Source organism: Macaca thibetana, chromosome 7 (genome assembly GCF_024542745.1).
Source record: "Macaca thibetana thibetana isolate TM-01 chromosome 7, ASM2454274v1, whole genome shotgun sequence".
Classification (NCBI taxonomy): Eukaryota; Metazoa; Chordata; class Mammalia; order Primates; family Cercopithecidae; genus Macaca; species Macaca thibetana.
In genome coordinates, this window is record NC_065584.1 from 157,309,651 (window position 1) to 157,323,261 (window position 13,611).

Below are 13,611 nucleotides of genomic sequence, written 5' to 3' on the forward strand. Positions count from 1 at the left end.
AGACGAAGTCTCTCTCTGTCGCCCAGGCTGGAGTGCAGTGGCGCGATCTCCACTCACTGAAAGCTCCGCCTCCCGGGTTCACGCCATTCTCCTGCCTCAGCCTCCCATGTAGCTGGGACTACAGGCACCCGCCACCGCGCCCGGTTAATTTTCGTATTTTTAGTAGAGACGGGATTTCACCGTGTTAGCCAGGATGGTCTGGATCTCCTGACCTCGTGATCCGCCCGTCTCAGCCTCCCAAAGTGCTGGGATTACAGGCGTGAGCCACCGCGCCCGGCCTTTTCTTTTCTTTTTTTCTTTTTTTTTTTTTTGGAGACAGAACGTTGCTCCGTGGCCCAGGCTGGAGTACAGTGTCATGATCTCAGCTCACTGCAACCTCCACCCCCCAGGTTCACTTGACTCTGGTGCCTCAGCCTCCCTAGTAGCTGGGATGACAGGCATGCGCCACCACACCCTGATAATTTTTGTATTTTTTTGTAGAGATGGGGTTTTACCATGTTGCCCAGGCTGACCTCAAACTCCTGGACTCAAATGATCTACCCCTCATCGGTCTCCCAAAGTGCTGGGATTATAGGCGTGAGCCACCATGTCAGGCCTCTTTTCCATTTTTAAAAATCAAGGACTGTCTCCAACATATTAAAGTTAACAAAAAATAATATAAACACACATGTACTCACTGGCTAGACTTAATAAGAAACATTTAGTCATGTTTACTTTAAAGCTTTTTTTTTTTTTTTTGAGAAATAAGCATTAAAGATTGAAGTCTCCTTTCTATCTTTTCATAATTCTGTTCTTCCCTCTTCCTTCCTTGAGATCTTCACTATTCTGAGGTTAATTTGGATCTTTCTACTCCTTGTTACCACAGAAGAGTAATTTCTTAATGAATTTGACCATATTTTAAACTTCTGATTTCAGTGGGCAGGTAACTCATTTTATAGTTTCTGTATCGTGAGCAATTTTCAATGGCTCAACTAGATTGTTTTCATTGTTGACTCCTCATTTCTGGGCAACAGCATAATGTTCTCGTTTGAGCCATTTCTGAAGATTGTGTTTAACTATTTAAAATATTTTTGGTAGTCTCATCATCAGATGTGATTTTTTTTTTTTTTTTTTTTTGAAATGGAGTCTCACTCTGTCACCAGGCTGGAGTGCAGTGTGACCTCGGCTCACTGTAACCTCCTTCTCCCAGTTTCAATCAATTCTCCTGCCTCAGCCACCTGAGTAGCTGGGACTACAGATGCGTGCCACCATGCCCAGCTAATTTTTTGTATTTTTAGTAGAGACGGGGTTTCACCATGTTAGCCAGGATGGTCTCTATCTCCTGACTTTGTGATCCACCCACCTTGGCCTCCCAAAGTGCTGGGATTACAGGTGTGAACCACTGTACCTTGCCAGATATGATATTCAGTATCTTATATATATATTTCTGTTGCAGGAAGTCAGGGACCCTAAACAGAGGGATGGCTGGAGCTGTGGCAGAGGAACATAAATTGTGAAGTTTTCTTGGACATTTATCAGTTCCCCAATAATACTCTTATAATTTCTTACGCCTCTCTTACTTTAATCTCTTAATCTGGTTATCTTTGTAAGCTGAGGATGTACATCACCTCAAGGCCACTATGATAATTGTGTTAACTGTACAAATTGATTGTAAAACATGTGTGTTTGAACAATATGAAATCAGTGCACCTTGAAAAAGAACAGAGTAACAGCGATTTTAGGGAGCAAGGGAAGACAGCCATAAGGTTTGACTGCCTGTGGGGTCAGGCAAAATAGAGCCATATTTTTCTCTTGCAGAGAGCCTATAAACAGATGTGCAAGTAGGGAAGATATTGCTAAATTCTTTTCCTAGCAAGGAATATTAATAATTAATACCCTGGGGAAGGAATGCATTCCTGGAGGGAGGTCTATAAACGGCTGCTCTTGAAGTGTCTGTCTTAGGCGGCTGAGATAACGACTGAAATATGCCCTGGTCTCGTGCTGTACCCTCAGGCTTATTTGGGTGGGGAAAAAACCCCACCCTGGTAAATTTGAGGTCAGACCAGTTCTCTGCTCTCGAACCCTGTTTTCTGTTGTTTAAGATGTTTATCAAGACAGTACCTGCACCACTGATCATAGACCCTTATCAGTAATTTTGCTTTTGCCCTTTGCCTTGTGATCTTTGTTGGACCCTTATCAAAAGTTCTGATTTTGTCCTCTTTCTGCCCTTGTCCTCTTTCCTCAGAAGCATGTGATCTTTGTTCTCCTTTTTGCCCTTTGAAGCATGTGATCTTTATGACCTACTCCCTGTTCTTACACCCCCTCCCCTTTTGAAATCCTTAATACAAACTTGCTGGTTTTGCAGCTCAGGTGGGCATCACAGTCCTACCGATATGTGATGTCACCCCCGGAGGCCCAGCTGTAAAATTCCTCTCTTTGTACTCTCTCTTTATTTCTCAACTGGCTGACACTTATGGAAAATAGAACCTATGTTGAAATATTGGGGGTGAGTTCCCTTGATATATTTCCTTAGTGATATTCCTGCAATCTCCTTTAGAAAGTCTTTCTATTCACTTTCTATAACCAGGGAAGGAGAGATTGAGAAGAAGAGACAAAGGATGATTTTATGTTTTTCAGTCCAAGTCATTATTTGATGAGAAACTGATATACAAGCTTCAAAAACTCAAGATATGTATTCAACATGTAGTAGGACAAGTATCTCTCAGTTTAATAGTCTATACGTTTTTGATGCATTATAATATATTCTTGTAGACAGTAGCATGAAAATTTTAATGAGATATTGCAGTACGTTTATGGTTAGACATGAGGACAGTGCTAAAGGAGAAAATCTAATGACTGTGTTGTTTGTTTTGTCAAAATATGCTACCTAGCTCCAGAGTTTCCTATTTTGGAGAAGCAGAACTGGTTGATTCATCTTCATTATATCCGGAAAGATTATGAAGCCTGCAAGGTAAGAGATTGCCATGATAATAAAAATGAGAGGCAGGGGGATGTTGGGTAGGCAACTAACAGTGCCTACTAAACAAAGTGTGGCAGTTTATATCTCAGTGATAAAATATGAATTCCTTTTTCCCCACACTTCATACACTGGTTATCTTTTGCTATGATAGTGATGTTTAACATACAACCTCAAAATTTCAGTGGCCCCCAACAAACAGATATTTATTAAGTGCTCATGGGCTTTCAGATCAGCTATGGGTGGCTGGGTTTGACTGCAGGCTGTGGGTCAGGTTCAGGTGTGTTCCATGTGTCTTCTCATGTCAAGAGCAAGTCTCTGGGGACATGTTGGTCTTCTGGTGGAGGCAGGTGTTCAACTCAACATATTAACTTTTTAATCTTTGGATAGATGAAAAATGGTATTTTGTCGAGTTCTTTTTTTTTTTTTTTTTTTTTTGAGGTGGAGTCTCACTCTGTCACCTAGGCTAGAGTGCAGTGGCATGATCTTGGCTCATTGCAGCCTCTGCCTCCCGGGTTCAAGCGATTCTTCTGCCTCAGCCTCCCGAGTAGGTGGGACTACAGATGAGCGTCACCACGCCTGACTAATTTTTTGTATTTTTAGTAGAGATGGGGTTTCACCATATTGCCAGGCTGGACTCGAACTCTTGACCTCGTGATCTGCCCGCCTTGGCCTCCTACAGTGCTGGGATTACAGGCGTGAGCCACCGCATCTGGCCCTGAGTTTTATTTTTTAATTTTCCTCTTATTGCAAGGTTGATCATCATGTGTATATTTAAAAACCATTTGTATTTCTCTTTCTCTATATCTTTGGTGACATACCATATGTGTTACAAACTTGCAGGCAGACAGTGGTAGTACTGACATGCAGAGTGTATCCTTGGTGTCATCTTTTTTGACATCCAGAGGTTTGTAATCCATCTAAGGTTTTCGGTTTATACCTATGGCGTTTATACCTATGGCAATGCACAGAACTAATTCATACTGGTATGACAAAGATTCATACCATTTTTTTTAGTTTTTTGTTTTTTTTTTTAGATGGAGTTGTGCTCTTATTGCCCAGGCTAGAGCACAGTGGTGCAATCTTGGCTCACTGCAACTTCCGCCTTCTGGTTTCAAGCAATTCTCCTGCCTCAGCCTCTCAAGTCGCTGGGATGACAGGCGCCCACCACCACGCCCAGCTAATTTTTTTTCTGTATTTTCAGTAGAGATGGGGTTTCACCATATTGGTCAGGCTGGTCTGGAACTGCTGACCTCATGATCCACCCGCCTTGGCCTCCCAAAGTGCTGGGATTACAGGCGTGAGCCACCACACCTGGCCCATACCAGTATTTTTTGACACCACTGACCCGAAGGCAGATGCTAGTATGAATCTTTTTTTTTTTTTGAGGTGAAGTTTTGCTCTTGTCACCCAGGCTAGAGTGCAATGCCGTGACCTCGGCTCACCACAACCTCCGCCTCCTGGGTTCAAGCGATTCTCCTGCCTCAGCCTCCTGAGTAGCTGGGATTACAGGCATGTGCCACCACACCTGGCTAATTTTTTGTGTTTTTAGTAGAGATGGGGTTTTTCCATGTTGGTCAGGCTGGTCTCGAACTCCTGACCTCAGGTGATCTGCCCGCCTTGGCCACCCAAAGTGCTGGGATTACATGCATGAGCCACTGCACCTGGCCACCAGTATGAATCTTGAAATGTTCTCTTTCTTTTTCATCTGTGATAATACTTGGAAATTTTTTCATACTTTTCTTAGCTTGCCTAGTTAGATTTTAGGCAGGGGTTGGTAAACTTTCTGTAATGGGCCAACAATATTTTAGGGTTTGTAGGTCACATACAGTCTCTACATCATGTTTGTTATCTTATTTTTTATAACCCTTTAGAAATATAAAAACCACTCTTAGCTTGAGAGCTGTACAAAAATATACAGGGCCTGTAAGCCCCATAGTTTGCAAATCCCTGTTCTAGAATAAGTAATCATACTTATTGAAGCCTCCTGGGTTCAAGTGATTCTCCTGCCTCAGCCTCCTGAGTAGCTGGGATTACAGGCATGCACCACTACTGCTCTGCTAATTTTTTTTTTTTTTGAGACGGAGTCTTGCTCTGTTGCCCAGGCTGGAGCGCAGTGGCGCGATCTCCACTCACTGCAAGCTCCGCCTCCCAGGTTCACGCCATTCTCCTGCCTCAGTCTCCCATGTAGCTTGGAGTACAGGTGCCCGCCACCGCACCTGGCTAATTTTTGTATCTTTTTTTTTTTTTTAATGTAGAAAAGCAATTTATTCCATTTTAAGCACTTACACAGTTAGTCATGGAGAGTAACAGGCTTGCTGGTGAAACAGGTCACCCAAAATGGAGATGGCATCAAACTAGTGGTCAAGGACTAACTCCTAAAAAAAAAAAAAAAAAAAAAGCAACTCTTATCAAGGATTAATTTAATTTTTAAAACAAATACAAGTTATTGATTCACTCTTCTCAACTTGACAGTCTGCCTGTGATGTAACTGTCAGGTAAAAACATACATCTTTACAACTTGGTGGTCCCAAGTTAAAAACAACAACAACAACAAAAAAACCACACCATTTCACAGACAGGAAAGAAACAACATGAAAACAGCTCAAGAAATACACTTAACGAGCAGAAATATATGAATATATGGGGAAACAGGAACATGTACTTTTGACTTAACTGAGGAAACTAAGAGGAAACTGGTCTACATATGAAAATGTGCATCCTGGAAAGTCAAGTGTCAAGATTTTGGAGTAGGAATCTATATGATTTGAATCTCCCCTATTTCCTGAATAAAAGTGACATCTTTTAGTATTTACACTTCATGGCTCAGACACCTACCTCATTTGGCTCTCTTCCTTACTCACTCTAGCCTTTACTTAAATGAGTCTGAAAAACCTGGGGATATATAGCATAAGAAGAAAAATAATCACACATAATATTCCCCCTTCTGTAGCTACTTTAGACCTGGGTTACTAGAAAATTCCTGAAGAAAATTTCAACGTAAGTCTGTGGCTTTGCTGAATCAAGCCCCCCATTATTTTTTAGAAAACACCCACTGTTTGGGCTAATAGCATTATTGGTGGTACCTATTATATAGAGGGATAGCTGAACAAAGTCTGTCTCAAAACCAGTGTTAAATCACTCTCAGGGTTGAGAAGAAAAAAGGGGAGTCTAAAATCACAAGAAGTAAAGACATATCTAGGACCCTTGTCCTTCTGGATCCACGTTTCCTTCAGGGTCTTCATCATTATAAATGTTCTCTGCCATTTGCCACACTTGCATGATATTGTCTTCTGATACAGAACAAATCACCCAAGGTTCATTGGGATTCCAGGAGAAATCAGATATCTTGGCAGTGTGACCACCATGAATAAACAGCAACTCTGGTGGCCCATCTTCTGCATCTTCTGGGGATTGTTCCTCTCCAATTTTACTTAAATCCCAGATATTCAGTCTGCGATCAGTACCACTGGAAGCCAAAATAGTCTCATTGTGAAGTGACCACTGAACCTGGAATATTTCATCCTTATGTGACTCAAAGGAATGCAACTTAAGTTTCAGATTTCTCAGATCCCACAAGGCAGCAGTCTTGTCAGCTGATCCTGTGGCAAGAATGAACTCACTGTAAGGATTGAAAGAAAGGCAGTTCACTTCAGCAGTGTGAGCGTCAACTGAGTGGCTTGGTTTGGAAGTATTGTTTGAATGAATATCCCAAATCATAAGTTTCTGATCATCAGCAACTGACTCAAACAGAGACTCATGGAGCAGATGCCAGGAAACATCTTCTACTACTGCCGTATGCCCTGTAAAGACGGTCTTCGCATCCACCACTTTTCCCTCCTTTGGAACGGCACTGATGTCCCACAGGCAGATGGTGTGGTCATCTGAAGCACTAAGTAAGTGCCCACTGAGATTTGGGTTCCAAGAAAGTCCATAGCCTCCTTTTGATGTCCACGGAGATGCAAGTCTGGGTTGCACTCTCCAGAAGGATCTGGTTTAGAAGGATGTTTTGTATAGTTGAAGACAAGAACATCACTGGAAGCAGTCCTTGTTGCGATGATACAAGGGTTCTGGGGCATATAACGGGCCCTGTTTACTTCTCCTTCACGGTTGATCTTGATTTCTATTTCAATTTTTCCACTAACTGAACCAAAACCTCCAAATTCTCCTTTCTCACTGTCGTTGTGTGACGCATCAAACTGAGCATCATCACTAGGGAGTTGCACACTGGCTATAACAAGATGGTTTTGTTCATCCGATGTGTGTATCCCCAGGACAAGTCGATGAATGCTGAAATCTTTCCCTTCTGGTCTGGTTACATCTGGAAGCCACTGGGCAGTTAGGCTGGGCCACTCCAGAGCATGGGTCATCACCAAATCATAAAGAAAACGGGTGTTCTTTTTCCATATTTTGTATTCCTCGTCGATCACTCATTCTTCCACTGCATTGTCGAATGCTGCTTCCTTGTCGGCCATGGTGGGCAGACGAGCCGGGGGAATCCTGGGGTCGAGCGTTGCGGGAGCAATTTTTGTATTTTTAGTAGAGACGGGGTTTCACCATGTTAGCCAGGATGGTCTCAATCTCCTGACCTCATGATCCGCCCGTCTCAGCCTCCCAAAGTGCTGGGATTACAGGCGTGAGCCACTGCACCTGACCTTTTGTATTTTTAGTAGAGATGGGGTTTCACCATATTGGTTAGGCTGATCTTGAACTCCTGACCTTGTAATCTGCCCTCCTTGGTCTCCCAAAGTTCTGGGATTACAGGCATGAGCCACTGTACCTGGCCTGTCCATGTCTACTTTTTCTTAAAGACACCTGAAGAAACTTAACCACTGCTCAGAAGCATTTTTCTTCCTCTTTCAGGCTATTATCAAAGAACAGCTTCAGGAGACTCAGGGATTGTGTGAATATGCTATCTATGTCCAAGGTAAGACACTTGTCTTCTTGCTAGAGAAATACACTTTTCCTAGGTTCTTGAAAAAGAGCAGGCAGTTTAAGAAACAAGTTCAAGTACAGTCATGCACCGCTTAACAATGGAGATATGTTCTAAGAAATGTGTTGTTAGGCAGTTTTGTCATTGTGTGACCATTACATAGAGTGTACTTACACAAACATAGATGGATGATATAGTATACTACACACATAGGCTATATGATGTAGTCTGTTGCTCCCAGGCTACAAACCTGTATGAGCAGGTGCACTGAATACTGTAGGCAGTTGTAAAACAGTAGTAAGTATATCTAAACATAGAAAAGGTACTGTAAAAATACGGTATAAAAGATAAAAAATAGTGCTAGTACACCTGTATAGAGTACTTACTGTGGATGGACTGGAAGTTGCTCTGGGTGAGTTAGTGGTGAGTGAATGTGAATGCCTAGGACATTATTATATACTACTATAGACTTCATAAACACTGTACACTTAGCTTACACTAAATTTATTTAAAAATATTTTTTCTACAATGATAAACTCACTTGCTGTAACTTTTTACTTTATAAACTTTAAAACTTTTTGGCTCTTTTGGGGTGATACTTAAAACACACAACAACATTGTAGATCTGTACAAAAGTAGTTTCTTTATGTCCTTATTCTATAAGGTTTTTAATTTTTCTTTTTTTCTTTTTTTTTTTTTGGTAGAGACAGAGTCTCACTATGTTGCCCAAGCTGGTCTTGAACTCCTGGGCTCAAGCAGTCCTCCTGCCTCAGCCTCTCAAAGTGCTGGGATTGTAGGCATTAGCCACGACACCCGGCTCTTTATGCTATTCTTAAAACTTTGTATTTTTATTTTTTTTTACTTTTAAACTTTTTTGTTAAAAACTAAGACACACACACTACTATAATGGTAGTACTAACATGCAGAATGTATCCTTGTTGTCTTTTTTGGCATTCAGTGCTTTGTGACCCATCTAAGGTCTTTGCAACACACCCACAGACGCGTGCCAGTGCGCGCACACACTTATCTAGGCCTACACAGAGTCAAGATTATAAACATCACTGTCTTCCACCTCCTTATGGAAGGTCTTCAGTGGCAGTAACATGCATGGAGCTATCATCTCCTATAGCAATAGGAATACCTTCTGGAATACCTCCTGAAGGACCTGCCTGAGGCAGTTAGACTTTTTTTTTTTAGTAAGTGGAAGGAGTACACTCTAATATAAAGGTTAAAATGTATGGCGTAGTAAATACATAAACCAGTAATGTAGTCATTTATTATCATAAAGTATTAAGTTCTATATATACATAATTGTATGTGCTGTACTTTTATGTGACTGGCAGCACAGTAGGTTTGTTTATACCAGCATCACTACAGGTAGGGTAGTAATGCATTGCACTGTTTTGATTGCTATGACATCACTGGGCAATAGGAATTTTTCCTCTTCAAGATAATCTTAAGGGATCATCGTCATTTATACAGCTGTCGACCAAAATGTCATTACAGGTGCATGAGCGTAAATGTTCCAGAAAGGTTTTATTCCGTATTAATCTTTTTATGGAATCTGAATATAATTACTGTGTTGGATTTGACTTCGGAAATGACTAGTAATGTTAAAAAATTGCTATCGTTACCCATGTTTTAGTTTCTGGCTAGTGTTTTTTGGAATGGATGCTTAGGATTCCTGCCTGATACAGTGATTTCAGGGCCAGAAGATGCTTTTGGAAGGATTCCTTGTAATCATGCTAAAAGAGATGAAGAAGAGCTTGAGGATTTTTGTAAGGTTAATCAGGATGAGGGGAAGAAGCCTAGAAATAAACAAGATAAAGCAGAGTGTAAATTCAGCTCATCAGAAACCTAAGGACCACTCACTTAACTTTTTTTTTTTTTTTTTAAAGACGGAGTCTTGCTCTGTTGCCCAGGCTGGAGTGCAGTGGCATGATCTCAGCTCACTGCAACCTCTGCCTCCCAGGTTCAAGCAATCCTCCTGCCTCAGCCCTACTAGTAGCTAGGATTACAGGCACATGCCACCACGTCTGGCTAGTTTTTGCATTTTTAGTAGAGACAAGATTTTGCCATGTTGGCCAAGCTGGTCTCAAATGCCTGACCTCAGGTGATCTGCCTGCCTTGGCCTCCCGAAGTGCTGGGATTACAGGCATGAACCACTGCACCCATCCCACTGACTTAAATTTTCCTCTTTAGTGGCATAAGTAGCATTCTTAGTTTTTCCAGGAACTTTCTTTTTGGCTCTTGGGTGTGAATGAATGGTTTTGTTTACCATTCATTGCATTTGTAGTCTTCAGATTAACCTATAATTTTCTGACATAATTGGTAAGATATTGACAAATTTAGGACATCATGGCAAAAAATGCTCTTATTCCCAGTGTCACAAGTATCAGACTTTCAGTGTCTGATAAATTCTTCTGAAAACATAGGCCTAGGAAAAACCTCTGGTTCTAACTGGTTGTTATACTGACAACCGAAGTCTGAAGTGTTACTGTATTCTTTGTCAGAATCTCCGTGCTGAATTTGAGGTATTGATTCCATTTGCCCCATTTGGGGGTTCAGTCTGAAAACTATCAGTTGGAAGTCAATTATGATAAATGAAGCATCTGATGGGGAAGCCCCAAAATGCTCTTAATGTGAAGAGTTTGTGTGATAATTTGCAGAGGAACTGATTATCTGTGTGATGGATCGTGGGAGTAGAGAGAAGTAGGTAGGGTTGAGTTACCTTATTAAAAGAGAGTTTAGCTTGTCAACAGTTTTGGTCATTGTTTCAGCCTGTCTGAAGTCATATCTGATTGTATTAAGGATACAGTTGTCCAAAGGATTTACTTGATGTGGTTTCCCAGTTTTCTTTTCTCCAATTTTTCTGACCCCAGGCTCCATTCTTCCCAGAACATGGTTTTACTTTTTTTTGTATTTTCTGTTTCTTGGCAGCATTGATATTTCGCCTGGAAGGAAATATCCAAGAATCCCTAGAACTCTTCCAGACATGTGCAGTTCTAAGCCCTCAGAGTGCTGATAACCTCAAGCAGGTGGCGAGATCTTTGTGAGTATTGGCAACCTGGAGGCCCTAGGGCACTCACAGAGAACAGTGTAAAATGCATTCTTAGGTACAGCTTGCTGCTGGCAGCCACATTAGCCTGATACACAAGTGGGGAATGGTTTAATAGGTATAATGGGATTCACTCTAAAGAGCATGGATTAAGTTTGAAATTTGAGAAAATGAGATAACTAGTGTTAAGGAACTAAGTGTTTTAAACACTGTGCATTCTAGTTTGATGGGGGAACTGATATTGTTTATCATGTAAATAGAGACACCTTGTACCCTAAAGTCTTCTAAACTTATTGGCAATCCTTGGAATTTTTCTCGTCTACTCTTCTAACACTTAATATCTATCACACAGTAAGTTTTGAGTAAGGACAGAGAGTTCCTGACTTCTGATGGTTCAACTTATATAATTTTTCAACTTTATAATGATGTAAAATTGTTATGTATTCAGTAGAAACTGTACTTCAAGTATCCATACAGCCATTCTGTTTTTCATTTTCAGTATAGTATTCAGTAAATTACATGAGATATTCAGCATTTTATTATAAAAGTGGCATTGTGTTAGATGATTTTGCCCAGCTGTCAGCAAACGTAGTTAAGAAAGTGGAGATAGGAACTCCGTGGAACAGAGTAAGTGTTCTGAGCATGCTTAAGATAGGCTAGGCTGTCTATGATGTTTGGTAGAGTAGATGTATTATGTGCATTTTTGAATTACAGTATTTTCAATTTACAGTGGGTTTATTGGGATGTAACCCCATCATAAGTTGAGGAGCATCTGTATTTGTTGAGTGAATGTCCTAAAGATTCCTAGATGGAAAGAATCTCAAAGGTCTTTATAAACTACTAGGTATTCCCTTTTCAGTCCTTTGTTCCATGGAGTTCCCATCTCCCCTTTCTTAGCCACGTTGCCATTCATACCTGCGTTGTTTTTGCATAAAGCTTGGTTTTCCCTGTTTCTCTCTAAACTCAGGATCCAATATCAAGGAAAGAGACTTAGTCTTGGAAGGAAAGGACATGTCCCTAATGGGTGATGATAAATAATGATAGTTACTGCTTAACATGGCATATCATTTGGCTTATTTCCTTTTTGGTCTGCATTTATAGTCCATTGTAGGAGAAAAATTCCACAAGACTCTCACTAAAATTGGTATAGAATGAGACCAAGGCCTTGGAACAGCTGCCAATGCAATCCCTACTAAGAGAGCTTCTGCTGTTAGTGTATAGCAGCTTCACTGACCAAACCAGCACAACCAGCTCATGGAGAAAAGGCTTCTAGAATTCTCTGCTGGATGAAATATGAGTAAAATGTGGGACTAGTAGGGTTAGTCTTCTAAGAATTTTCAGGTAATAATTATGGAAAATGCATCTTTTACAGATTTCTTTTGGGAAAACATAAAGCTGCCATTGAAGTATATAATGAAGCAGCTAAACTCAACCAGAAAGATTGGGTAAGTAGAGAACTTTCAGTTCCTTATTAGTAAACATGCTAATGGTTCCATTTATCATATGGCTGTCTTATTTATGAATTCTTACATTCCAAAAATATCTTGATTTTATCCTTATACTGAATTCATGATTTGTCTAAGTATAGGATCAAAAACCCATGTTTCCTCATAACTTTGCAGGCGTTGCTGCATGATTTTCTAACAGTTTGCTGACCAGCAATCTCTTACCAGTCTGATTCTTGTTGATGACCCCTAGAAGCTTTGGGTATTTTTTTCATCATTGGAATTCCACAATATCAGCAATAGGCATCTAGTTGTGTTTCATGTCTTTTTCCCATCCCTATCGGTGTGACACTCAGTTGACTCATTCTGAAGACCCTTGCCTTTCTTTGGGTCAGGGCCTTGGAGTAGTTCTTTATTTTTCCCCTCCCCTTCTCTTTGTGTCAATTGGGGATTGTGTGTAAATGCAACTAAATATTGGCTTTACAAATTAGGGGGTTATTTTTTTAATTCTCTTGAAACAAGATGTCCACCCAATCTTTCTGGTTGAGTTTAGCTGCTTCATTATATACTTCAATGGCAGCTTTATGTTTTCCCAAAAGAAATCACGTAAGTAGTTGCTGGCATTGATTTGGCAGTCCTCGGATGTCAAGGCCGAGAGTTTTTCCTCATGGTTACAAGAAGACTGCTGCATCTGACATCACATCTGCATTCTAGGGAGGGAGAAAGAGAAAGCAACAAGGAGAAAAGGACAGAGCCTATATTGGGAAAGCACAACTTTCCCAAAAGCCCCCACAGACTTCCACTTATGTCATGTCAGCTCTCCTTCTAGAAGGAAGGCTGGCTAAATGTAGTTTTTAATCTGGTCACATTGCCACTCTAAACAAAAATAGGGTTCTATTAGTAAGGAAAAAGAGAAGAGTAGGTAGCAGGTTGGCAGACAGATAACTAGCAGCATCTGCCACACTGTTTTCCATTCTCTATGAGACATGTTCTCTAACTATTCTCTACAACAACTCTTAACTTGCCTCTCATTTTCTACCTCCGTGTCCTTTTTTTTTTTTTTTGGGACAGAGGCTTACTGTGTCGCCCAGGCTGGAGTGCAGTGGCGTGATCTTGGCTCACTGCAACCTCTCTCTCCCAGGTTCTAGTGATTCTCCTGCCTCAGCCTCCCGAGTAGCTGGGATTACAAGCGCCTGCCACTATGCCCAGCTAATTTTTG

At 40.9% G+C, this 13,611-nt stretch overlaps 1 protein-coding gene and 1 pseudogene across 2 annotated transcripts in view; one reads left to right on the plus strand and one right to left on the minus strand.

The window, feature by feature from the left end:
* The first annotated feature begins 1,910 nt into the window (after positions 1–1,910).
* BBS4 (Bardet-Biedl syndrome 4) overlaps positions 1,911–13,611 on the plus strand; it is a 36,735-nt gene continuing 25,034 nt past the window's right edge. The window contains exons 1-4 of the mRNA XM_050796350.1: positions 1,911–2,950; positions 7,820–7,883; positions 10,830–10,941; positions 12,320–12,392. The gene's annotated coding sequence lies outside the window, so the exon portion shown is untranslated. The remainder of the gene's footprint in view (positions 2,951–7,819; positions 7,884–10,829; positions 10,942–12,319; positions 12,393–13,611) is intronic.
* LOC126958155 (histone-binding protein RBBP4-like) lies at positions 5,365–7,431 on the minus strand (annotated as a pseudogene). The gene has a single exon (XR_007727122.1). The product of XR_007727122.1 is annotated as a histone-binding protein RBBP4-like (transcript).